Raw genomic sequence first — 25590 nt, 5'->3', positions numbered from 1 at the left:
CGGGAATAGAAATGATCAGAAGGTGAGATGTTGTGGGATTATTAACGTTTTTTTTTTTTTTTTTTTTTTTTAATCTCCTCCAGGTCTGTCTGGGTCATTCATGTCTGCAGATTTTTTTTTTTAAATTGTTGCAGCGAATTAATAAATAAATTTACTTGCAGCTCTAACATCCCTGTACTGCCAGTGGTTCCATCCACCTGAAGATTTGAGAAAATTCTCATTACCAGCCGTGTCAGTGCAGCAGCACTTGGAAAGAGTGAATCAATCAGAGAGAGAGAGAGAGAGAGAGAGGGGGAGAGAGAGAGACGAGAGAGCGAGAGAGAGCGAGAGAGAGAAGACAGCGTCGGCGGCGACTCTGCAGTGGAATACGTTGTTATTTGTGGGAAGGTGAGAGCTCTCGGAGTACCGACCAGCGAGCAGAGATGTGTCGCCGTATTTCATCGCAGCATCACCGCCCCTGATGTGAAGGTGAGTCTCCTCCATCACGTCGGCCGACTTTCATACATGCGGATTCATGTCTGTGTGTGTGTGTGTGTGTCTGTGTGTCTGTGTGTCTGCCTGCGCGCGTTCGATCCACGCGCAGCAAACTACTAATGCGTTGGAATGGAAATCCGCATTCATGACCCGGTGTGTGCGCGCGCCTGTGTGTGTGTGTGAGAGTGTGTGTGAGAGAGAGAGAGAGTGTGTGTGTGTGTGTGTGAGAGAGAGAGAGAGAGAGAGGGAACTGTCCTCTCGTCATGTGTGATCCGGTCCAGGCCTCTTTAAAGGTTTCTGATATCCAGGAATAACATGTATGACGAGTCATATGTGCGCCTTAGAGGGTCTGATTCGGGAACCCTGCAACTTTTCCTTCTGCTTTTTTTTTTTTTTTTTAAATTTTGGATTCAAGTTAATCTAACCTTGGCGCTGTTGACACGGGCTTAATATTTGATCCGGTTAACGCGATGCTTCCACTCCATTACCCCCCCCCCCCCCCCCTCCTTCCTAATCTGGAGAGTTTACAATGTTAATTTGTGTACCGGGGCTCAGTTACCCTCACTGGCCCCGACTGATGACCTCAGATTTGGATGAAAATACGCAGGCACCTTGCGGGTAAAGCGCGGTGGGTTAAGCTGTGAGTCAGAGCCTGGGGGCCCCTCCGGCTGAGAACAAGGAGCAGATAGATTAGGACTGATGAATGAAGATCTTCTGCCTCTATCTGCAGCACAATGATACGGTTATGAGAGGATTTAAATGCTAATGTGCAGTGTTTCAGAGAAATCCGAGCGAGCTGGGACTGCATGGGGGAGATTGTTGGCAGTCGGTGCCAGCCGAGGACCAGCTGGATGATCTCCTGAGTTTTATGATAGAGAGAATAAGTTATTAATGGGGTGTTGGAAGGTGAAGTGGGGCACTGGGGCAGGATTAGACTAGAGAGGGTGTGTGCTGGGACTCCAACAAGGAGGGTCCCCCTCAACACTGCAAGTTCCAGCAGACATCCTTTAAAACGAGGAAGAGACTTGGATTCAGGTGGGATGTAAGACTTCTTTTTGGACACATTACTGGAAGATGCCTGGTCTTTATTGATTTTTTTCCTTATCTGCAAGGTCCAATTATGGACCACTCTTTTACTGCTGTATTTCTTGGGAGTCTTTAATGCATTCATTTTGAATTTAATTTGATTTTTAAATATTGCAGTGGATGGAACGTATCAAAACCTTTGCTTCGCAGCATCATTTCCGTTTCAGATGGCTTTAATGACGTGAAACTTGAAGGAGATTTAACTGTAAAAAGCATCCATCCACTCATAGTGTGGACGTTTCAAGGGGAAGTGATGCTTCTTTCTTAGCTAATCAGGAAATTGTGCCAGCACCAGTCACAATGAAGCCCCAGCCTCACGAGAGGCCTGTCACATGATATCATGTAGAGAGGCAGAGGCCTCGGGCTCCGCACATCAAAAACCATCGAGACGTCCCACTGCTTCAGAAGTGAAGCCTAAAAGTTTGGAAATTTATTCTGAAATTTGTCACTTAGCCACTCTCCCCAACCTCCCCAACCACAAAACTGACATGAATCCAAGATGGGCCAGTTACTGAGAGGTGGATGGAGGCGGCAGCAGCCTGTTGAACGGCTGCCATCAATTTGAATTTTCAGTGTGTGTTTCATATGATTCAAGTGGCAGATGTCCTCCAGAGGCCGGCGGGGGGCGGAAGGGGGGGGGGTGACCTGAGAAAAGGGAGTAAATCTGCGAGATTTAACAGACACGGAAGTCTTGAGTCATGGACAGATCAGGTAGTGGAATCTTCATTGAGGGCCTTGTGTTCCGGAGACCTGTGTGCAGCGAAGCGGTCGAGTCAAAGGGCAACTTCACCTTCTAGTCTGGGTTTTCATATCTGGGTTTTGTCACCAGAACCAAAGCACTCGGGTTTGAGGCCGGAATATCGCCTGCACGTGTCCGGACATGTCGCTCCTGGCTGACAGTTGCGTGGCTTATACGCCAATTATAGAGCATCACTTTTTAAAAGTAGGAAGGGGGAATGAGAGCAGGCTTTGATGCAGGCGTGGAGAATCGTTTAGTTTGAACTCCTCCAGAATCCTGTGAGGTGGACGTTGTTGTGTCTGTTGGAGCTGTTGTGATTGGACTCAGCTGGAGAAGGAAACCTTGATTCCTGAGCCTGGAGTTCTTGGAGAGTTCACCATCTGCTGGTGGAGCGTGAGGCGATAGCTTTAGTTGTAAGCTGACTAACAAATCAGCAAGAAGGTTCTCAGTGAAAGCCTCCCTCAGAATATATTTTAAAATGCAAAGGCCTCTCACCTCTGATTAGAGCAGCAGCCGATCACCAGCCAGCCTATAAAGGGCTGCCTCCACTCATATGCTGCTTGTGGTGGCCCTAGGAATCGTTCCCAGGGGAACTTGGGTGAAAAATCTGTGTTCAGGGTTCATGAAAAACCTGGAAAAGTCATGGAATCTTTAAAGAATAATTTTAAGGGAAGGAACCCTTTAATTTTTTTAAATAAATAAATAAATAAACACAGCCAGAAAAGAAAGGAAAACTCATTTGAATTTGTTTCACTAACAGATGAATATTAAAGTTTGGTTAAGAACAACTGAGGGGGGGGGGGGGAACAACTCTTTTGGTTAATGTTCATGAATGCGTGTTTATGTTGCATCAAACCACTCATTAACTTGAGTCACGCAAACACTGGTAAAGAACAACTTGTTTTCTTTTTCACATTTCATGCGCGAACAGAAGTTTCAGAGGACGTAGGGTAATGAAAATGTTCGTCACAGAAGTGGGAAATCACGGACCGTTGTTGGTGTCGTGTTGCTGATGTTATTATTTTTTAGACCTGTTGGCATCAAACTTTGAGATTTGAAGTGTTACATTTTGTTCATGACTGTTTGTGAAGGATGGGGGGGGGGGGATTCTTTGTACATAAAACAAATTATAAACTGAATACCCAACTGACGGTGTGAATGGTTTTCTGTCTCCGTCAGAAATCCTTCAAGGTAAACTGGCCCCGAGGGTGTGAGCCGATCACTGGTTGATCAATGATTATAATAGATGATATCTGGCCCGCTGGTTAGGGGGAGTTTTCCTCGTGAGAAGGATTCTAATGGCAGTGATAGCAACTGACAATGTGGCCATTTAATTGACTGATAACATCCACGAGGGTGAGACGCAGCTGCTGGGAGAAAACAAGGGGGTCTGCTTGATCATGCGATGTGGTTTTACGGCTGGAGGAGGGGCCAGGAATTCATGATCATCGGGAATTTGTCGGCAAAGAAATTCCGGGGTGAATAAGTAAAGGCCTTGGTGTGGGAGGGTCAAATCTGGTCTTGAAAGTCATGACGCCTCTTGACCTAATATACACGTTATTAAACTTGAACGGGACTCACAAGGAAAGGTCAACGCAGATTAGTTCCATGTTTTATTCACTTTATTTCCCACTTAAGGATTCGGCACCCGTGAACGGTTCCACATTTCAAACGTCTCACTGCTGGCCTCAAGCTCTTCGTCAGGGTTGAGCAAATGAAAGACAATCTTTCAAGTTTAGTGCGTTCCTTCACTCATATTAACAGTCCTGCGTTCTTTTATTTATTAATACAGCAGATCTATTTTTATTTACATCCCTGTTAACATGGGCTGCAACATCCATGTCATTTAAGGTGCTGTTTATTGACTTTAAAAATGTTTGATTGACAGGAAGGCTAAGGAAAGTCGTTTTTTTTCCCACAAAGAAGTAAAAGTCTATAGTTTTTTGTTTGTTTTGCATGTTTATCCGCGACAGAGGCATAGAAATCAAGGTTTTAGTGGACATTGATAATTCTATCGAGTCTTTCAGAAAACCCTCAGGTTTTTAGGAGGTTACTTACAATAATGCCATGTTTTTTTTCCCCTGGATTTGTGGGTGTAGAGAGGTTAAGCAGGGATATCCTGAAGTTTTTCACTGGTCTAAAAAAAAAAAAAAGACGGTCGTCTTGTGAATTTTAACAGACGAGTCCCAGTTGTCCCACAAAACAGAGCCCCCAATCCTCTCCATGTCACAAATGAAGTGCCAGCTGAGCGGTTTCAGTCGTTGGAGGAATCAGGCCAGGCTGCTCTTTATTTCCTGAAATGCAGAATCTGTGCATGGCCGATGAGCTTGATGAAAACAAGCAAGCAGGTTAACAGGGACATGCTAAATTACACCGGCACACCTGGCCTGCAGGGAAGGTGTGATTCTCAGGCCCTCGCCGCCCCAACGCTGCTGGAATCGAGGAGACATTGCAGATTATTTCCAGGGAAGATGTGGACAAGCCTCCTGCAACAAACATACAGTAGCTGTTGTTCAGCGGTGGATTTTGATGCATATTGAGGCTCCCAGGTGGTGCAGTGGTCCGTTGTGTTGCTTGTAACTCATGGGGGCCACTGGTTGAGCCCCCCGTGTTGCCTCTGGCTTGGCTTGGCATTCATACACACACAATTGGCCTTGTTGGCAGGTGGGATGTGTGTCCTGCTCGCTACACGCTAGCGCCCCCTCTTGTTGGTCGAGTAGCTTGTTTCCCCTGGTGAAATTCCTCATCTCCAGGTGAGACGATGCAGCCGATGACTCCACGCGTGATGGAACTGGCAAAAGAATGGGAAAAAATACATTTTTGTTACGCATACTGAGGTATACTATCCCAAAAGAGTGAGCATACAGCGAAGTTACTTTGACAAAGTGTTAAAAGTAGGTTGAAACCCTTTTTTTGTTTAAAAAAAAAATCTGGCGTTTAACTCACGTGACTGAGCTGCTGTTTCCACCCTCTGCATCTTTCTGGATTTCTCCAACCTTTTTTTTTTCTTTTCTGGATGCTATTCAGTACGGCCGATACTAACTGGTATTAACAGTTACCAAATAGAAAGGAACTTTTTGTCGGTAGACAGCCAAACACAAGCAGTTTTTCTTCTACTCTGTTGCAGTATTCCATGACCTTCCCTTTAGCGCCATCTCCCGATGAAATCTGGCCTGTTTATTCACCCCAGACGAGCTGGTAGGGACACACTTAAATCACGTTTCCTTTTTTTTGGTGACATTTCCAAACTTTGCTAAATATTTCTTGACAATGAAATGGGAACATGACGAGTGAGGAGTCCACTATATAAATAAATGATACGCGCGTTTGTCTTTTCCTCTGAATGTACCAAAGAGGACAAAAAGGCTGTGTTAACTCTGAGGGACATTTTCACTGCTACATTAGGATGCAAAGAGAGTATCTGTTGCCCTAAATTTGCTCTGTGTGTGTGTGTGTTAATGCACACTCGCTGGTTTGTGTGTGTATGGCAGTGAGACAGAGATTATAGATGACACAAAAACGACTCTAATCAGGGCAAGCTGGTCGCTGATCTCTTCATAGGGCAGCGGTGTCATTGATTGATGGCGGCACGACTTGCTGATGTACACAGGTTGAAGGGTGAGGAAGAGAGTTTGCTGATCGGCCGTGGGAGGCTGAAAATTGTGGGAACAACCTCCGGCTGTCCCTTAATAATGCAGCACGATGAGCCCCCATCTGAGACGCTGGGGACATATCACACATGTCGCTGCCAGTCGCCACGTGCCGTGCCTGAACCCTGGGACGGAGATCTGAGATTCTGTTTTTGTGCATGATATGGCACGATTTGACTCTCAGTGACCAGGGGGCTGCATGAGCACTGACCCGTCCACAGCTCAGCGTTGCCTGTGATAGTGAGGTGGATCTAATGAGCTGTGATTGGTTTGATTGAGGCTCCAGGCCTGGGTGTTGGCCTTCAGGGATCATGACTGTCCGGGCATTAATTATTGAATAATAGATGGAAGAATGGCAATGGTTAACGACACAAAATGAAGGCTGTAATCCATTGAATTGACGTAATTATAAATGTTGAGATTTCCCTGGAGGATTATAATCTCATCATGACCTAAAGTGCTGAGGGGATGTCTGAAAAATGGGCTCTGGCTATTTCCTCACCCTCAATCAGGGAACAATCTGATCTCAAAGAGGGAATGACAGCCACCTCGACACTGACGTGGCGGTTGCACGGCAACAATCAGTTTACATTTACATGATGTTAGAAGAAGTTCAAGTCTGGCTCAAACTGGACCTTTAAGATAAATTCTAAGACTGAAATCCGGCTGAAATCTGGCTTTTCTAAATCGGGCTAACATAGCGAGATGACGAGGTGAGAGATCAACTCCGCCGATGTTCCGTAGGTCGCTGTGTTTTAAGCCTCAGTCGAGAGAGAAGTATCGTCGTGGTTTGGAGGAAAAATAATCACATATTTTGCAGGGAGAGGAGACAAACTTCACTCTCAAAGGAAAGTCAGGAGGATCCTTTTGTTGAAGTGGTTCAGGAAGAAAACGCTTCGGGTGATTTTTAATATTTTGTTTTTTGGTTTACAAACGGCTTGGATTTTGGATGTCACGTCGTGTGATTTTTCTGATCTTACCCGTTGTAGCTGCTCTAATATTTGCCTTTCATACTTGGTCATTATAACGATTATTTGTCAGAGAATCTCATTGTATTCATATTGTGTGAAAGCTCCGATAGTTTTCCCTGTAACATTGTCACAGTTTTGTGTTGTTTATGTCATAAAAATACAGCGTTATGAGAATATTATCTGATAGGTTGTGAAACGTGATGTTATTAACAGGATTTGAACATTCATTTCCTGCTACTTGGCTCCAACTTGGGCCGGATATCATTCTTAAATTTTCAGAATACACATACTTTTACCTTCCTTTGCCAGTTGCCAATGATACTAGTTAGAATACCAGCTAAAGCCCATTTTAGCACAATAGAATAACATTAAACTTTACATTACAAGGCCTCAGTTTTCATGTTCTAACCACTGAAAACAGTTTGCTAACTTGAAAACGTAAAGCTGCTTAATTTGAAAAGTTTTTTTTAAATTTGTGTCTTTAAACTCCTTCGTTTTACTTTCAGCATGTTGACATCTTGGAGATTGAGGTATTAAAATGTGGTATTGAATGACAAGGCATCTTCGGATACTCGACAGCACTGAAACAATTCTGACTCGGCACCCCAGCTTGACACGGATGTTCTTGTCTTGTAACATTAACCACCACCGTCACAGGGACCTTGTGCGCCCTCCGCGGAAGAGAATCGGCAGCCGTGTTTCCGAACGCTTTCCCTGCAAGTAAATTCACTCAAAAGTAGCAGCCTGCTTGGGTGTCACGGCGGTCACTTGAGTGACTGAGTCAGGATGTGGTCCGGGTTCATGCTGTTTGAAATGAGTCGGCTCGAGAGAGCAGTCAGCTCTGCGTGTCTAATATTGAGTTTGGCAAAGAGGAGCGATATTATCTTCTTCTGGTCAGATTGAGTATTAGTAAATGTGATTGGGTAAAGAGGGCAGTCAGGCCTCAGTGACCACCATGCTTTGCAGCTACAGCCGGCTTGGCTGCATCGAGGCACAGAGTCTTGAGGGAGTTTGTTTCGGGTCAGTGACGGCATAAGAGCTCAATACAGCATTGCAGAGTCAGGCTGGGGCCTTTCCTCTGTCTGCCTCAGTGGCTGGCTGCGCTGGCTGGAGGCACAACAGTCGTGGCATACTGATGCCGACGATGATGACAGTATAAATATTGATGATGTCGACAGCAGGAAACAGATGACTGTGTGAGCACAGTAAACATGAAATTATAACCCTGATGACCAAAAGTGTGATGCTTAACAGTTCTTTTTTTTCATTCTTGTTTTGTTTTTTGTTTTTTTCACTTCTTGTGATTCAGCCCTTACAGTGTCCCACGGCACGCCGACGGATCACGGCGAGACGCCTGGAGAGAAGCGTGGGCTCGCTGGCGCACGAGATCACATGCGTTAAAAGGTCCCTCTTCGTTTTTGGGATTTTCTGACATGTGGGAGGGGGGGGGGGCAGCAATGAGGGGGGTGGCGCTGATCTCATGGAGAGATGGTGGCTCTAGAGGGGTGTGAGGAGACATGTCAGCAGTGGTCCCTGGAGGCCCCTAAGAGCCACAGAGGAGTTAGTTAGTGAAGCCGCGCATCATCGCTGTGATGAATTACAGATGCGGCCGTATGGTTGAGACCATTACTCTCATACGTGAAGCTGTACACGCTTTCCTTGTTTGTTTTCCAACTCCCCAGACTCTGCCTGCTATATGTAGACTGTTGACTCAGTTGTGCTAGTTTATTTATATATTTTGCCCCTCTTGCACTTTTTTTTTTCTTTTTCTTGTGGTAGCTTTCAGATTGGCTGGTGCAGCGGTAAAGGCTCCAATTTCCCCGCGTGGACACTTGGAACAGTGATCATTGATCGCTATGATGTAATATTTGTCCTAACAAAATTCTAAACGAGCTCTAATTCAATATTATCGCTCAGTCGCACTTCATTTATGTCAGACTCTTCCTATAAACCCCACCACCCGCTGTCCCGGACGACATCGTTGCTACAAGTAAAAACAGGAAATGAGGAATCTACAGTGAAGGAACACCAGGGGCATGGAGAAATAAGGTGGAAAATGAATAATAGTGAAATACAGTATAAAAAAGAAAATAATACAATTAATAATAAAGAACTCGATATTAAAGGAGTGCAGGGATAAAACTGCATATACAAAAAAAAGTGTATTGAAATGATAAAAGCCAGAAATAAGTAGTAAATAGTTGAGGGAATCAGCTATAATAGGTTAAAATGTATATTTCTGTACATAAAAAGTGGGATAAATAAATACAATTCTGTTGAAAGTAAGTTCTGAAGGTTTTGCTTGGGCGGAAGGTGGAAGGGAGGCTTCCCAAAACCTGTGGACTCTTTGCAATGGTTCAGCCAATCTGGAGGCAATACGGTTTTCAGACTAAGATTGGACTTTAGAACGGCAGTGTCCTAATGTATGGTTCAGCCCGCTGAGGAGGGGATCAGCAGGCTCAGATGGCTTCCCTCAGAATGGACCGGGACAGGATACCAAAGATAGCATTAAGTTGCACACCACCTGGAAAGTGAAAGCCTGGACAGCCCAAGAACACCTGGCGTAGAACAGGTGAGAGGAATGGATCTTGACAAGTCAGAGAGAGGAGCTAACGACCAGGCTGAACGGTGTGGAATTGTCTAAGAAGAGAACTAATAGGTCAGGCAGGCGTGGGCCAAAATAACAAGACGACCTGGAGGTTCTAGAGGCTTCACAGGAAACGAGCAAATGTGATGAAGAGGTCAGACTGAGACCTTTAACAGCTTTATGTACTAACAGGAGAATTTTGAAATCAGTTTTGAGGTGCACAGCCACTTTGAATCGGGGAAATGCCAGTTTGCTTGCTGGTCTCAGTTAACAAACATGCAGCTGAGTTCAGAGGCAGAACTGCTCTGGAAAGGCAGGCCGTCCTGCAGGTGCGCGTTTGGGAGAAGGAAGATCAGCTTGTGAACACTAGAAAAGCTTGAGCATACTTTTCCCATCAGCCTTTGTGCCTCAGGTGATATGTGATTTATCAAACTGACCTGAACTATTTCATCAGTTATCAATATGCCAACCCCCCCCCCCTCGCCCCCTGAAGTATCGTCGATGTTTTCAGAGGTTAAAGGTAAAACTGATCCAGAACATTTGCCATCACACTGCAGGGTTTAGCAGGGCCGTGGATGCCCCGAGCCCCTGCCGACGTGACAGAGACACGCAAGATGGTGAGTGGTTACTATGGCAGGTTACTATGGCAACCCCAGGTCTCTGTGAGAGCTTCCATTTCGCACAGCGTGGGAGAGAGCGAGAGAGAGCTGGAGAGAAGCGCCCGCAGAGAGGCGAAGGGTGGAGAAATCGGCAGAGGAGGTGAGGTGTGGAAATAAACATGCCTTAGGTGAAGGGAAGGAAAGCCAGCGAGGAGAAGAGCATATGTGGAGGAGAAAAGGGGGGGATTGATGGGCTGTGGAAAGGAGATGAAGTGATGGAGAGGTGCAAGTGGCGGGATGAGACTGAGGTGTGAGGGCGCGATGAGCATCACGTGGCCTGGTAGCCCACATGTGCATTGCTTCAGCTGGAATACTTCGACGTTGCTTCGTAATCATTCCGGCGATGACTGCGTCTCTACTCTTTATCTCTCCTTTCCTTTCCCTCCCTCACCTCCCTGATTTAGTTGGCACCGCACTGCGAGAGACATTGTGTCAGTCTTGGTCTCCATGGAGACGTCCATCAGTCAGTCCATGTCAGTGATGCTTGGGCCAGGCCTTATCGTGTTTGTCAGTGTGAGTGTTTATCTGTCTGTGTATTAGTCAGTGTGTCACTCATGGCAAAGGCTGAATGGAAGGAGGCCAAGCTTCTGCATGCATTTGATGTTTGTTTGTTTGTTTACTTGTGAAAAGATACCAGTACACTAAAATGTAAAGGTTTGTGTACACGGACGGACATTTTAACCCTTGCCCCACATGTTGCACTACGTTCATTCCCTTTGTTTCACCTCTGAAAGCGAAATTGAGTGATACGCCACCCAAAATGTGTATTTTGCCTTCGAAATACGGACAAGTAGGTGTCTTGAGCTCACAAAGTAATTTTTCTCTCGTGCCTGACTTCTTTGTGAACCACAAGCACTGTGTATTTAGCTTGAAGCTAATGGAGACTGGCGGCTAACTACGGCAAAACAGTCCAAAAACATTTGTTTGCAAACTCTCAAGTGCATCGTGTCGGGTAATGTTTGACTTCTTTATCCGCTTCTTTATGCTCTGTAATCCACAACTGTTTGGTTTGAAGTGAGGAGAGGAGCGAACTGTACCATTTCTGGTTCAGGTCTTGTTCCCAGTCATGTGGTGCAGCCAATCATTTGTTTTACTCTTCGCTCAAATCAAGCGTCTGTGGATTTCTGAGCGTACAGCTGGATAGAGAAGACGTGGCTCACACCAGAAGATGTGCTTGAGTGTTTGTTAACTGACACTTGAGGAGAGTCTTGCTGTTGTTAGCTGTCAGTCTCCATTAGCTTCAAGCTAAAGATACATGGCTGGCTCTTTCTGCTCTCTGGAGTCACCAGGAAGAAACGCAGGAGGGAAAAATGTCAAGACACCTGTTTGTGAGTACTTGAGAGGCAAAACCCACTTTCTGGCTGAAGTAAAATTCAAATGCTGTTACAGTGTAAAATCTGATGTTGTACACTGCAGTGTTGCAGATGTTGCACAGATCCTTTTGTTCTACGCATATCATTAATGCCTTCTTGTCTTTTCATTGCGCTATGGCTCAGTATGCAGCAATATGACATTGTTGCATCCCGTTATGTTTATGGATCATAGTGCATCCTTTACATGCCGTCTCCTTGAACTGGTGGTTGTGTGATGTGTTCGGCGCCCTACCTTGTTGTAATCTGCACATCTCTTTGACAGAGCAGTGCACTGTTTTATTCCCTCTTTATTTTCGATCGTTCGCAGGCTTGCTAGCTCATGTCATCATTTCCGTCTCGACAACGTGTGTCATGAAAGGAGGCAGCGCTCCCAACTCTGCAATCCTTTAATGATGACCTTGACCTTGACCTTGAGCAGTGAGCGAGTAGTTTTAACGACAATGACTGATTACAAACGTGAGTGTTAGCACTTTGAAGGTGCTCAGGTGGAGAGCTTGAGATTTACTGCAACTCTTAACTCAAACTGTGCCGTTGCTCCAATTGGGTGCAGCACACCAGCCTCCAACCGCGTGACTTACAATACAACCTGATTGATAGATTTGCCTCTCACAGATATATTGCATCAGTGTAATGGGAAAAACTCGCCGATCAATATTTTATATTCTAAATATATGATCAGCTTGTTATTTATATGGATGTACTGATGTTTCAGCCAATATTCTCTCCTTCTCGACTACCATCTGTGTTCACTGGTGGCAGTGCTGATGTTTATGTGAGGATATGAACAGACGTCGAAAGAGTGGTTTTTAGGATTTTTGTTTTGTTTTGCCAGAAAAGGGGGGAATGAAAATTGTAATACTAATTTAAAAAAAAAATAGAACATCTGCAAACAAAAAAAAAAATCACATCAGTGTTTTCACAAACAAACAAAAACCCGTTAGTATCCGTTACTGGCCGAATGGTTATTTTAAATACCTGTATTGGTATTGGCCCCGGAGTTGATGGGTTTATTTTGAAATGATCTCTACCAAGACAGTATTAAAACATATGCACCTTTTCAGAAGTCACAGAAGAAGTGATACCAGAATAATGCTCTAAATCAGGGCATTTTGCACAGCGAGAGTTTTAATTTTGATACTTTAAGCACATTTTGTTGGCAGTACTTTTACTTAACATTAATGAAATACATCAAACCATGTTAAACCGTGTTTTTTCTACTCTTAAATATCAGTTTCAGCCCCAGAAATCCAGTATCAGGAAAGTTCTGAGTCCTTTGCACCACAATAATGATGCACACGAAACCCCTCAGCCGTGCAAACGATTGTGTGACACACGAATAAATGAAAAACACAGAGAGTGTGGTGCAGATAGAGCTTTTTTAAGCTTCTACAGTTTTACTGTATTCTTAAATGTCGCTGGATATTATTTCTTTGCATTCTCAGGCAGCAGCGTTATGTAAGAAATCTGTCCGAGGTTAAATACAGTGAGGCCATTTAGATTTTGTTGAAAACAGTATAAAGTCCCTTGGACAGCCAGCCATTATTAAATCGCCGTTATACTTAAGGGTAATCGATCCAGTTATCAAAGTCAATCAAACTTTAATGTGTCAATAATTCAAGAAGTGCCAATTTCCAGTTCTACTGAGATACAATCTTCTGGATTCATTCAGGCTGTCCTTTCAGGGGGTTCTAAGCAGGAGATGTCTCGTCTGCCTCGCAGCGGAACCAGTTAGAACGCCGATGCATTTATTTGTTCCCCAATTAAAGTGACGGCTGTAGTTCTTTTACAGCTGATTAAAAACACCCACTGAAACCAAAGTAAAAATGACTACACTTCCTCTTTGTTTTTGTCTGAGTGCTTTGTGTTAAACATGAACTAATAATGAACTTCAACAAAGCAATTACAAACACTGGAACTGAACCATGGAATCTTTTAGTGGTTTTAATTGAAGTACTCAGGTAAGAAGATATTTCCCTCTCATGGAAGCGATGTTGAGGTCTTTCCCTCATCTGGACCACAGCTTGCAAACAAAACACCAACTTAATTTTGGCTCTTAAAGTGAAACTTAACCCAAAAGTATAATTTTCCTCCAATTAGTTATCAGGGTCTCACTAAGATGTTTCCTCCCCTGCATCACTTCTTGGTGACTTCAGAATTCAGAGAACACCAGCATCGTATTTTTAGCTTCAAAGCTAATGGAGACCGATGAAGGAAACGAGTAGTAAAACTGACCAACATGTGAATTTACAAACTCTCAACAACTTCATCTGTGTCATCCTCATTCAGCCGTGTACTCAGAAATCCTCGGGCACTAAAACAAACCTGGCGTGTCCCTGAAGGAGCGAGAACAAGTTCTACGAAGCCTTAACTGTTCACGTGCAGGTCCTTGGCTCACATCACGTGTTGAACATTACTTTCGGTTAGTCAGTTTCATGTCGGACAATAACTGAACTCCAGTTACGCTCATCTGATTAATAAAACGTTTGGCAGCTACAGAGCTGTTGAACTCGTTAACAACTACCCAAGTCGTGCAGTGGCAGTTTTTCAACTCTTGTTCGGTGTCGTCTAAGTTGCCAGAATGTCTCAGACATTTTCAGGTGCTCTGCATGTTTACTGGTCATTTTAACTACAGAGGTTCATAGATGCACATTGGATTGATCTGTTGCCTCTGCTATTATGTAGTTTCTGCCATTTTATGTACCTGGAGGAGTGTGCCATCACGTGTAGAGGCAACATATACAGACGTGTTGCGTTGGGTTTTCGCGGGACGCGTGTAGCCGGTGATTTTAACAGAGGTGATTTGCAGTACCAGCCACATCGTACTGTATCACGGATGTACCTGATGCAGCCGTCTTTCTCGCGCACTTGCTAACACTGAACCACTGGCGGCTGCTGCCTCCATACAGGACTCTTATTTGTCCTAGTCAACAATCTGCAGACCTGGTGATGCACTTGGCATCCCCATTACACCTGTTTATGATGCTGAATACTTCCAGTACCTACGGCACTTTCAGTAGCAGAAGTATTTCAGAAGTATTGCTTCTAGTGACATCCCTGGTCCATATTCTTCTTATACTTGTCCTTTAAACTGAACGTAATCTGGAATAGATTTCTGCAGGGGTGACATATTTGGAGGTCTACCTGGAAGTTAGCGAGGGTCAGCAGGAGGATTTTTAGTCAGGCTTTTGGATCATTGATGAATTAAACTCTTTTGGCAAAAAAAAAAAAAAAAAGTTGATGAGACTTTGGGTCTTCTTTCTGAAGTGTTATTGGAATCAGACACATGGCGGCGGTGCGGCTCAGTGATACAGTGGTTGTCTATCAACCCGGCCACTGGTTCGACCATCAGTTACCATGTCGAAGTGTCCCTGAGCAAGACCCTGAACCTGTTTGCTTGCACCCTGAGCCATAGGGGACTCACAGGTCAATGCTGCCTTCGTGCTGGTCCCAGACCCAGATAAGAGGGGTTGTGTCAGGAAGGGCATCGGTATAAAAACTTACACCCGTGGAGAAATCTGTCCACCAGTGATCCAGGGTGGTGATCCTCCAGCGAGAGCAGCCAAAAGACAAAGAAGAACTCTGAAAAGGAATGTAGTTGGATGTCACATCACCGCCACTAGCTTTGCGCTTCTTCTGCTTGTCAGTCAACCATTTCTTAGCGGCCGCTAAGACATATAATCATGTCAGAATTCACAAGTGTTGCATTAATTGATAGATTTTATTCCCTGAAGCATAACGTTAAAATATCTTCAGCAAGTGTGAAACACTGACTTTATTTCAGAGATTCAATTATAAACACGTTTAAAAGAAAAAACAAAACAAAACACTGAGTGTGAGAGGAAGGAACTGGAGGCTCAACGATGCTAACTTACTTCCTGGTTTTAGGACTCATCCCTGCCCTGCTCTTTTAGATGAGAATTTGTTTGTTGGAAGCATAGAGAGAACATTCCTAAAGTCACCTTGCAGCTCTGCTCATCCACGTGATACATAAATCCAAACACACAGCAGCTTGTATCTTGTACTTCTAACACTGAATGCGACGTACACTGACCCCATAACAGAAATGTCGCCAAACACACACTCAAACAATCCCATGGAGTCACTATAGTTTGACCCCTTGAAAGAAATCACATACCCAACACTCACATGCTTTCTCCTGAGCAATAGAAAAGAAAGTGAGGGCAGCTTGAAACACTGAAACGAGTTCTGCTCTTCAAAACAGCCGGCAGCAAAGAACGCTCGGCTCGGAAACACTGGGAGAGAGGTTTTAGAGCAACCCTGCAAAATTGTGCAGTTTACAATGCTCAGTAAATGGCTGAGAGACATTTTGATGAGCTGCTGGCTGTGGCTGCTGCTTCAGCGTGGAGGAATCGAGTGTATCAACACGCTTAACAACCTTAAATACAGATTAATTGTTCACAAAATCAGAGGCCGCCCCGGCAGCGCCACAGATCGGACAGTAATAAGTAGATTTCATTTGAAGTTGAGAGCTGGCAAAGAGAATGTGAAGATGTTAGCGTTGGAAAGACTTTCATCGCAGCGTGATAGGACATGTGGTACAAATCCCCCCGTTAGGGCCTTGAACATGTGTGCTAGGTAATGCCCTGTCTCTGTTAATGGGAATGCTTGAGCAGGCTGATGAACACAGTGACTTTTAATCTGCAGCTCTTAGCCCCCTCTGAAGGGGAGGAGGTCCCTGCTCCTGTAGGAGCCATTCTGAATAGATCAGGGCTTCTCTCTGTATCCTGCATCCTAATGAGAGCAACGGTGCATCTTTGGACGGGCAAGGAGTCTGTGTGTGTGTGTGTGTGTGTGTGTGTGTGTGTGTGTGTGTGTGTGTGTGTGTGCGTACAGCCTGTCCTACTGACAAGGACAAGTGCTGATTAGGATGTTGAATTCCAGGAGTTAACAAATGCTCATGAGGCTGTTGCGCTTTTTCTTGGACTACATTTAATCGGGATTATGTAATCAGACTACAAAAATAAGTAATTAGACCACATTAAATATGAAATTTTACTAATTAGCTTAGACAGACAGCTTAAATACTTACAATTTGTGGATTGATAACTGACTTTCGACACATTCTCATGACAACAGTAGTAATCCGAAATCTTTACTTTTTTGTCAGCCTTGGCAGCCAGCCTTATTCCTCCAAAATAAGAGCAGCAGTGTTTTTAAAATCAAATTGCGAGAGGTGTTTCTTTTTTTAAGGCTTGAGGATTTTTGTTTGTTTTTGTTTTTGTTTTTATTGCCCCAGACTGCAGGAACAGCTAGCCATGTATATTTAGCTTGAAGTTACAGTAATGGAGCCCCATAGCGACCAGCAACAGCAAAAGTCCTCCCACCTCTGCACCGGTGGGAGGAGATTTCTCTTCCGTAACATTTATTCATTCAGTAAAGGTGTGGCTACTGTGATACTGTTTAAGTTAGAGTCATTTAATTTGAGCATATGTTAAATATTCAAAACAGTTTATTTCACTGAAAATGTTTTGAAAATAATCTAAAAGTCTTGTTGTTGTTGTGTTTTGTTTCAAGTAATCCAGAGATAAAATCACCTTTCTTTTTTTTTTCTTTTTTTTTTTTAGTAATCCAGTATTTTAAATTTTTAAGTCACAAAATTGTCGTACTACATTTCACAGCCACCTTACACAACCTTGTCCTAAAATATGGACAGGTACACACAAAAAAAATCATTTTTTTTCCTGCATTATATGAACAAACTGTTGATTTAACTGGTTGCATTCATGAAAATTAATGAATATATTTTTAATGACCGGGACTGAAATGGATTTTTTTTTTTTTTTAACATTCGGATTTGATTTGCATTCATATTCATCAATGGTAAAATGTAGTCTTTTTTCCAAAGACCCAAATGAGTACTTTGATGGGGCAAAGTGTGACTTTGGGAGTAACCAAAGTTGTGTGTCTGAAGGTTGATCAGTAAACAAGGAGTTGGAGTCTAATTCATGTTTCAGCATCCCATCATGAGCTCAGTTTGCCTTCTGTACTTTCAGATGTACAAGTCCCAGATTTACCACACCATGGATGTGTTATACTTGATATAACCGGAGCATCATCGCGGGCATGAAAAGAAACAAAGGAGTTTTACAGACTCAAGAACATCTTATAAATTACTTTTCTTTAAAAATGAAAAAAAAAATCTTGTAATTAATGTCGCGCTTTCATTTTTAGTTTGAATACCATCAGTTTGCATTCTATTAAGCCCTTCTTACATTATTAAATAATGAATTCCCTATCTTTAATTCAATTTGTTGTGCTGAATTGATTTATCTTGATGTAAAGCTCACAGTCTCTTTTTGAAAAGTTTATTTTATTGCAATTAAACAGTAACTTGTCTGCATTTATTAGAAATCATGATATTCTTCCGGGGGTTATTTCATTTGATCTTCCATCTCTCCCCTCCGAGTGCGTGAGCAGCAAATGCGAACTGCAGCGTGAGTGTTTTTATTTTGTCCAGCCAAAACAAATATATTAATAAATTAAAGCAGAAGCAGAAGAACAGATCCTGGTTAAAGTAAATGTTCAGGAAGCTGGAGGACGATGATTCCTGGCGATCAATTAAGGGAGAAATTATTTTTAATCCCCAAGGAATCACGAGATTGTACTCACAGGAAGGAGAGAGGGTGGGTTTTGCTGGAATATCTGAGGATGCAACTGTACCGTCTTGCCTGCAGTCTTGTGTAATGGTAGCAACACCGAAAGAATTCAAGCCCAAGTCGGCTCCTGCCCTCCTCCTCTCCTTCCCCTGCTTGCCCCATTACAGCCTATCAGCCATTAAACGATATCAACCATCCAACACAGGCTGAGTCAATGAGTAACTCAAATAGGTGTCTACATAAACATATACTCCAGGGGGAATCACTGTGTACAATATCAGGAAGGAGAAAATCAATACCAAGTACAATTGTAGTGTTTTCACCTGAATCTGGTAGCATGCTGGCGTAACACACCCTGTCTTTAAATCACTATGCTGTGTGTTGGTGTGTGTGTGTGTGTGTGTGTGCGCAGTGGAGGGTTATCGACTTGCATCATTGATTCACCTGTACTAACATTTAACGTGTGAATATTTCAATAACCCGGGGGGGGGGGGTGCAGGCTCCTTCCCTCCCATGGGAGCCAGACATGAATCAGGTATAACCGAGGCAACACAAAGGACGTTAGTACACTATTAGTCACAGTGCTTACAGTGTGTCTGTGTGTGTGGGCAAGTGACGTCAGGCCTTCATTCACCAAGCAAGGCCAGCGATCGTCCTGCTTTCTCTCAGTGCCAGGGGGGTGGGAGGGTAAACACCACCGAGGAGGAGGAAGAGGAGGAGGAGGAGGTCTGAGATACGAGGGAAGGAAGTGCAGAGCTTCCTCTCCTCCATCCAGCACAATACCCCCCACCCCCACCATCGCCCCCCATTTAACAACTATTCACAAGCACCTTCTGTCATAGCCCCTCATACCCCTTCCACCCGCCCCGCCCCTCCCCACCACCATCATTAAAAAGAGAAAACCCTGTGTGTGACTCGGCTACTTCTGCAGAAAGAAAACAGCCTCTCTCTCTCTCGCTCTTTTTTTTTTGTTTTCCATTAAATCAGGGCTTCTGTGCTCTGATGCAGAAGTTCCCTTTTCATTTTTTTAAAAGCCCCCTGGTCTTTCATCCCAAAGTCAATTTTGCCTGGCGGTTAGTCAAATGCTTTAAATGTTTATAAGTGCCTGTGAAGAGTGTAAGCTTTAAGTGTGATAGACTAGCCTGGGACCAGGATGGGACTGAGCGCCGAGGAAAAATGAGGCTAGAAATTAATGCTGGTTGGTGGCAGACTGTGGAAAGTCTGGATGTGATTATAATGGGCTGATTATGGTGCAACTGTGGCAGGATTACCATCTGACATGAAACAAATGATAAGTGAAGCACTAGATATTTTAAATTCAGCTTTGGGGGTTTATATTTAGTCGAGCCCGTGTGTTATTCTGAATCGGCTGCTTTGTTTCCCAGACAAACTGAGTGAGGAGCGCCTGCTAAGTGAAAATTTAGTGGTGGTTTTATGTCAACCAGCAGACACTGAGGTAATCATATTAGCGCTGATTTATCATCTCCTAAATTTGTCTGCTTCTTATGAGCTGTGCAGCATGGAGATCACACTTGTGATAGAGCAGCTCCACCTCGGCCTGCGAAGGCCGGGAGAAATTAACGTCTGCGAGAGTGGAAGACCTCGCTGCAGCCGCCGGCTTGATTGTATTGTGGTCCATCATATTCCTGTCTAATAAGGAGAAGCAGTGAGATGAGACTGATTTGGTTTGGCGCTTTGTGTTCCAATGCAGCTCACTGGAGGAGCTGGCCTCTTTGGGAGCCTGAATGGCTTTTATAAATTAAGATTGAGCCCCAATGGTATTTAGAGGACTTTTGAAAATGACTTTCAGATTAAGAGCGAACTGAAAACAGACATATTTCCTGGTATAGAGCCGAATGTTGCATGCAAACACTTTGACTTTGTCTGTATTTTGAGGGAAACTAGGCTTCATGCCAAGTGAGGACACTCTTCTGTCTACACTTGTTTTTCCACTTGGAACCAAAATCAGCTGTAACAGCTGCACAAGTTTTGTAGTTAAATAAAGTTTAAATGGGTTTTTTTTTTTTTTCAAAACAGTTTTCCCTTTGTAGGACAACAGAGAATGTATCCTCTTGAAATCAAAACGACGATAATTACTGGCCATCACCCACTGGGCCGAGTTTCTTCGTCTTACAATTTTGGCACAAAACTCCGCCTAGCTTGATCGGCTGCATTCAACCACGGACAGCGAGCTCAGAATTCTCGTGGCATTCCTGTGGGTCCGCATGTGGATGGTCGCTGTCGCCAGATGGACAGTGAACGCGGAGGGTGTCACAGCAGCACCAGAACTCTTTCCACATCACGTTGAAACGTGTGTCTCCTCTTGTCGTGGTACGGTAGAGTCGAACTCTGCTGTTCCATAAAGCCACATACAGCGGTTTTATGATGTTGGGCTCTTGTGATTGGATGGGGAAAGTCAAACTTAGCTGCTTATAAGAAGGTTTCCTTTTTAGATATTTTTTTTCTCCATAATAATAATAATAATAATAATAAGGTATTTCCTGGTAGTGCATATAAATATGTATTTTTACATTCACAATATAAAAAAAAGTCTTGATTCAGATGTTTCTTGCTCTTTTCTTTATGTAACAAAAACAAACAAATTTGAACTTTCAGGCTTGTGGATCCTTTCACACACAGGACAAGCTGATCTCTGGTCAAACGTGTCTTCGTGTGTGCTCAACACACATTAGACCGTAAGAACAATACGTTATTGTGTTTATCACCTGAGGTTAAACGATAGATTCTTTTTTTTTCCCCGTTTGAATTTAGGGAATTAAAGTAAAAAGTTAACAGGAAAATAAATGCCCACAGGATGCCCGAAAAATCTGCTTGGGTCCATTTACTAAGTCTTTGCAGCTCATTTCTTCTCATGTCTCGCAATCTGCTGCTCGTATGAAGTGCTTCAGTCGTCGCAGTTGATCAATATTGATATTGATCCAAAAAAATGCGATCAAATCCATCAACTCAGACATGGAGTGGAGCTAACTGGAATTTAATAAAAAGTTAATTGATTGAATTGATTGGGTAAGTTGAGTGAATGAGCCGCTGCAATGAAGCATTCTGTCGCTGGCGGGGCTGGTGGGGCGCTTCTTGTCTGCTGTTTGGGATTAAATCCGTCTCAAGCGATGTTACGTCTGAGGTGTGTGTGACTGTCAAGAGAGATCATTGTGATCTGGAAAGGTCGTGGCTCCGTTCCCACTGCACACAACCGTCATGAGGAGCTCTCCCCCCGTTTCTTCTTGCCGTGGCTGCATGAGCTGCCATCTTGGTGTGTGTCGAGTCATTATTGATGGGCCTCCATGCTGATCTGCAGACAGGACACCGGAGAGAGGGAGTGCGCTCCTGTCTGTTCGGCTCGCTGCCTGTTCCACTGCATCGTTCTGCTTGTTTCTCTCTCATTGCATCCGTTAGAAAACTTTCTATCGCTCCATTTTAAGGTCAATTTATGGTCCTCTGCCGTGGTTTGACAAAAGTAGCGTAACCCTGCACTCCTACTCCTGCACTTTACATGTGGTGTCAGCCGGAATTGTTACATTTCGGGAAGATCCAAAGTTGAGAAACCTCCCGCGGGAATTGACATACAGGAATAACCGGAGGCGGTGAATGTTTTTACTCGCGTAAAAGACAGACACCCAGGCCCTGAAATGTACTCAAACGTGTCGAGTCTTCTGATCTTGCTGCAGCGTCGGCTGGTTCTCTTCCATCCATGTTGTCACTCATGTTGCTCCTCCTCCTCCTCCTCCACCTCACCAATCCCAGAGATCACACCCTTCACTAATCCAGACGCAATTTCTAACCAACTCGTCTCGGTTCCTCTTTTTTAACGGTTGACTGTGGCGGACGTCTTCGTCAAGCTTCCCTACATGTGACCCACATCCTCTCCTTCTTCCTTTGTGTGTTTTGTCAAGTGGCCACTGAAGTTTATGGGCTTTTCCTCCTCTCCTTTTGTTGGAGAGCGAACAGATTATCAACCCCCCCCCCCCCCCAGGTAAAACTTGCATTTTTTTTTCTCCTGTCATATCTCAAAACTAAAGTGAAAAGCCTGTTTCTATCAGTCTTTATAAATGATCAGTTGGAAGTACAGACATTTGTGTTAAACTGCAGGGAGTAAAAGTAAAAAGCTGTCAAAAAGAAATGTTCAAGCCCAGACACCTGAAAAACAGAGAGAAACAAAATATTTTTTCCCCATCTCTGAAATGACCTGGAATACGGAGGGAGTGTTGAGGTCGCTGATACTGAGCGTGTTTATCTTGTCATATACAGACATGAATATAAACATTTTTCAGTCTCACGGGCGGACAAGCGTGCAAACATTTGTTATGCAAATTCCAAAAATGACACTTTTAACTCCAGTGATTTGTGTGTAGAGCCTGAGTTGAAAGTGAACAAATTCTCTATAACCCCCCCCCACACACACACACACTCACAAAAAAGCTGGTACAAATTACCTCAAAAAGTCCAAGTTATTCCTGTTAGTTCCCATATATTCCCATTAATCCACATCATTTCCTGCTAATTCCCTCTACTTATTTCCCTCTGCTCCCATATATTCATAAGTTCCCATGAACGATTTCAAACTCCTTTACAGGAAAAGAAAAATAGATTTTAAAGATTTTAACGAGAGTTTAACCTCCCACAGAAAATTTCCGCAAAGTTTCCGGGAAACCTTCCCTGTCTCAGCAACCCTGGCCCCAGCCGGAGATGTAGTGGAGGATAAAATGATCCACAGTTAATCAGCCAACCTTTAGAGGCTGCCATAATCTTTATGAAATGAAATTCACCGCGTACATCAGTGCAGTGAGGATCAAAACATGAAGATTTAACCTCCTCAACCCTACGGAGCCCCTGGCAAGTCCTGCATTAAACATTCAACCAAGCATTGCTCTGATGCACAGACTGTATTATAAATTCCTAAAGAAATCAAACATGCCAGTCTCAATCATGGCGGAGGACTGAATGTATAACATGATGCTTCGGACATTTCGAATCTTTTTTTTTTTTTCATTTAATGTAACTGCGCTGCTTTGATAAAGTAGCTCTGAATCTTTAATAGGACCGAGAATATACGTCAAATGGAATGTTTCACAGTGACAGGAAAATGTTTTCTTTAACTTTGAAGCTACTCAAGGGAGAATTTAAGAGAAAAACTGGGAACAACAAGCACTGATGATCAAGGGGGAGGCTCGCGAGAAAACCTCCTTCCTTTTATTGCATTTGAAGGACTGAACCATTGCTTGTGTATCCTTTACCAGTTGATTCTTCTTTATCCAGTCGTGCTGCCAGATGTTACGTATGTTCAATACTGCGTAGCAGTGTCCTGGCTAAAAAAGACCGGGAGGAACGTTACTGAATGCATCAGCTTAGTTCAAAGAACGTAGAACAGAACTGTTTGAGTAAGTTGTGTCTCTCTCAGACCGAAATATCTATGAAGAAAGAAGACTTGGTGACGAGTTTGTAACCTGATGTTAAGTCTGGTTTTGCGGTTTTTAGTCTTTGGTCAGCGTCCAGCAACGAGTAACTGGCTTGTGTTTTCTAAATTCTGGTTTCGCCAAGAGGGAAAAGTAATACTAATAAGTTAAAAAAAAAAAAGAAAAAGAGTGAACTTTTGCTATGATGAAGTGGTTTGACATGAATACAAAGACAGACCAGGAAGCAACTGAATAAATGTGGCACAATGAATACGAAAATGTAAATGTGAGCACGAAAAAAACAAAAGAAAAGAAAACTCGGTATGAAAATAGGGAAATTAAATCAATAACTTTCTGGTCGAGCCTCACTGAATAAAGAGTGTGATGAAGACTGAAGCGATTAACAACTAATGTGACACTTTGAAACCGGTGGACAAGGCAGGCCAGGAGCTGATTGGTCAGCACACGCAGACTGACGGAACGAGACGGACAGGTAATCACACAAAGCAAGAAGTAACACAAAACACAACTTTTGACACAAACTTGGAAAACACAGGGAAAAAAAAAAATCAAACTGGAAAAAAAGGCCAGAGCAGAAGCCCAGAGAGTCCAGACATGATTATGACTATAATATATCACGGTTATTTTCACGGAAAAACTCTTCTCAAACTGCGCTGTGCAGATATGAGCCGGTCAGAGTTGAATGTGCGACCATCCGTTGAAAGTTTCCAGTGCACACCACAGAAAAAGAAAAAAGCAAAACAAAAACCAAGACGATGGTCACGAAAGCAGAACTCTCCAAAGAACCGTGCAAAGTCTGCGTCTTCTCTTAAAGCCCCAAATTCTCAGAATGATCTTCATACAGTGAAGGTCCATAACTTTCCAAGCTGCGGACGATATGAAACCCGCCTGCTTCCCACTGCAGCTGTTTTAACTGACATTCATCTGGTCGGTCGTCCTTGAATGAAATTAATAATAATAATTTTTAAACATTACAAGAAAATGCTTTTATCAACTGATGATTTTAGGTTGAGATCAGGCAAAGATGGATCACATTTCCTCGGCTCAAAGCTGCGATTTAAAGCTGATGGTTGCTCTCCAGTTCAGTGGCGGGCGGCTGAAACTTGGGCGTTTCCTGCGTCAGCCGCTGTTGTAAGAAACGCAGAAGGAAACGCTGCTAAAGTCTTTGGCGCCAGCCGAGGGTAAAACTTGACTACCAGATCAGGTGATTTCCCAACCCACCGCTGCTCGCTGGCTTTGTTTGGTGATAGAAAGACAGAGAATGTTGCAACCGAATGGAGCTTCCTCTGCAAGGTGGCTGGTCTGGACTCACATTACTAGTTTGGAGTACGGAAGTACAGGAGGCTCGTGCCCCCAACCCCCCACCCCCCACCCCACTACTGGGTTCTGGCCTCTGGAGAGAGAACCAACCAAATAACAACAACCTCTTGGTTACCATGGATCACCAGACAATGTTTTGGGGCAGTTTTTGTTGTTGTTGTCCTTGTTGTTAGCAGCCGATTGCCATTAGCTTCATGCTAAATACCCGTGGCTGACTCTTTCTGCGTTCTGGAGTCACAGAGAAGTGACGTCGGACGGCAAACGTCTTTCGGTTCAGTATTTGTGCCTTCAACTTGTGGAAGCCCAGACAAGCGAGAATCTCTCCTTTAAGGTGGCATGAGTTTGCCAGTCGTACCTGGCAGGTGAAGCGCGCCTCTCACTCAGGTCGGGATGCAGATCTGGGCCAAAAGTTTGGGCCTTCAAGGAGCTAAAACTTGGACATCCGGTGTGAATATGAGTTGAATATCTTTTCTCTCTTTCCATAATGTCAGTTTACTTAACTTTTAATTTGCTGCTGCATAATCACGCCAAGAAAAATGATCTTGACCTTTGCTCTCATTATTCATGGTTGCTTGTCATTTGCGGCAACAGAGTGAATAAATGGAGGTATATTCTGTCTCATAGTGAATCAGTCTGGATCACAGCGGCGTTGTCATCCGAGCTAAAAACAGCAACGTGGCCC

At 43.7% G+C, this 25590-nt stretch overlaps 1 protein-coding gene across 1 annotated transcript in view; it reads left to right on the top strand.

The window, feature by feature from the left end:
• Positions 1 to 25590, top strand: part of lrrc4ba (leucine rich repeat containing 4Ba) — a 38716-nt gene continuing 13126 nt past the window's right edge. Inside the window, exon 1 of the mRNA XM_086185145.1 lies at positions 1 to 468. The gene's annotated coding sequence lies outside the window, so the exon portion shown is untranslated. The remainder of the gene's footprint in view (positions 469 to 25590) is intronic.

This window comes from Aulostomus chinensis, chromosome 18 (assembly GCF_037954235.1).
Source record: "Aulostomus chinensis isolate RoL2024-O1b breed Wild chromosome 18, RoL_Achi_v1.0, whole genome shotgun sequence".
NCBI classification, from domain to species: domain Eukaryota; kingdom Metazoa; phylum Chordata; class Actinopteri; order Syngnathiformes; family Aulostomidae; genus Aulostomus; species Aulostomus chinensis.
Note: the sequence above shows the minus strand (reverse complement) of the source record. Positions and strands in the feature narration are given on the sequence as shown.